Genomic DNA, 2288 nt, shown 5'->3' on the forward strand with positions numbered 1-2288 from the left:
CACATGCCAGCCAGCCCCGCCCCCTGGTGGGCTGAGCTGGCCACACACACACACACACACACACACATAAATAAAAAAAATTAAAAAAAAAAAAAAGAACAATCATGTCAGCACTTTAGAAACTGACAAAAGACACTCAACAATCTGAAAAGCAATTATGCTTATAAAACAACTTTCATAAGATTGAAGCTCTGTTTTTTTTTTTTTTTTCCTAGCGGTTCTTTTCGCTGTCCCATCCCATATACAATTGTCTATACAATTACTCTCCCTAATGATCTAAAAGTGAGGGTCAGGGGACTGGGGCAGGTCCACACTTGACTCTTAACCTGCAATGTTAGGGTCCCCACAACTCTGTCAGCATCTGAGTGCCTGGGGTGGGCATGAGGTGGGAAGGGTAATAGAATGCTCATGGGTGTGAGGGAGAAGGTCGGGAATGACTACCGTTTGAGAAAAGGCCAGTGGCCAGCCCTCTTTCCTTCTGCCTGAGGAGGCTATGGCCTCTTCCTCAGAAAAAGTGTATCACACAGTCCTCTAACTACCCCTCATTCTGATGGCAGAAACTGAGCAGAAATAAGGTCATCTTTCAAGGCATCAGGAATAGATGTGGAATTGTCAAAAGGCCCAAATTAAGAAGGTAAGTAGAACTGGGGCTGGCATGCACACTCAACCAAGAAAGGTACAAAGCATACAAAAGAACAGCTGTTTTTCCACAGGATTTTTCAGAGGGAGGGGTGTTAGTGTTGAAGCTGCTTCAGACTGTGTAGGGCCTCAGCGTAGGCCCGAATAAGGCCACACAGCTGGATGCTAGTCTCCAGGGACGCACTAGAGCCCAGCTCTGCTGAGGCCCAGGTCAGCTTCTGTAGAAGGGCCATCTGTGTGCAAGCCACCACATCTGCATCTGGAGGCATAGCAGGAGGTGGCCCCTGAGCTGCCTTCAACCCTGATGCAGCTCCCTCACAGTTCTCTGGCTGGGGTACTGGGTGCTGAGCTGCGAGCCTAAGGGTGGCAGAGGAGAGCTGGTGCTCCTGAGCTTGGGAGAGGGCAGCCTGGGCATTCAGTGCTGGATTATCTTTATCCACATCTGAATCAGGCCACGCAGATTTTCCGCTGTTTGTCTTGGAGGACTGTCCTGCAGTCCGTGCACATCATCCAGCATGTGGTAACCACACAGTAGATATTTGCCCATGAGCCGGGATATGCAATCCTGTCACTCTCACCGTGCCTGCAGCACCTTCGTCTCCACCTCAGGGGGAGGGCTGTGGGGGGGCTCCCAGGAGAAAACGTGGACTTCTGTGCCATTCAAGGCCATGTCGCAGTTGTCACTGATGAGTGCAACAGGAAGTGATGCACAGACTGAAGCTCTAATTTTCTTACGTGAAGCTACTCTCCATTCCTCTCCTACTCAGTTGGAGTCTACCATGAAGGGACAGGCTGTGAGAACCATTGTCTTCCTCATGGAGGAGGGAATTTTTCTACTCGACTTTATGTGGCAGGCAAGGCCCACTCTCAGTGATACTGCTGGTAGACATGAGGATCTCAAACACAGGTAATTAGGAAGAGCTAAAAGTTCTATTAGCCTAGGTTGTGGTTATAAGTGAGATAAGCATGCCCCTGGATAAGACTACGTAGCAAGGGAGATGCAAAAGGCTCAAAGTTGGCCAAATATTTTTGGCCCATCCTGAGGCAAATGCACTTCAATGAAAAAGGATCCTTTTGCTGTCAAGGACAATGAGGATTCAGGACATAAGAGAACCTGTGCTATGACATCCTGTAATTCAGTGGTGTCCCAACTTTTCGGTTCAAGAAGATTATGGCGCCACAGAGGATTGACGATGTATAGTGTGCCTAAGGAAGGAGAGTCACCTAGAGAGAATATCTCTCAGGCCTTTACAGAGAGCAAACTGGTCAAGCAATGTCTGTGACTCATCCAGATGGCTGACACTGACAAAAAAGCTGCTCTACACGGTTTCAGGGTAAATCCTGAGGGGGTTTGACTGACCTTGTCAGATACAAAGTTACATTTTTAGTTATATAGGTCTTGATTTAATTTGGTCTTAACCATCCAGCAGAAAAATGTAACCACAAGATATAAGAAGTAATTCCATATTAATATGCTGAGCTGTAAAAGGATCAAGTCAAAAACTTCTGACAATTTCCAGTTTTGCTGATAACCCACAACTATTATGAACTATTGGACTATACTGGGATATTGTGCTGAATTCAAGTACCTACAATATTTGAACTGGTGTCAAGTATGAAAAGGTCCTTTAAAGACTTCTCCAAATACA

At 46.5% G+C, this 2288-nt stretch overlaps 1 protein-coding gene and 1 pseudogene across 3 annotated transcripts in view; both read right to left on the bottom strand.

The window, feature by feature from the left end:
- The window catches only part of Znf346 (zinc finger protein 346), a 45668-nt gene that overhangs the window by 32908 nt on the left and 10472 nt on the right, over positions 1-2288 (bottom strand). The window lies entirely within an intron of this gene.
- Positions 735-1309, bottom strand: LOC101578900 (annotated as a pseudogene).

This window comes from Octodon degus, unplaced genomic scaffold (assembly GCF_000260255.1).
Source record: "Octodon degus isolate 3935 unplaced genomic scaffold, OctDeg1.0 scaffold00048, whole genome shotgun sequence".
NCBI lineage: Eukaryota > Metazoa > Chordata > Mammalia > Rodentia > Octodontidae > Octodon > Octodon degus.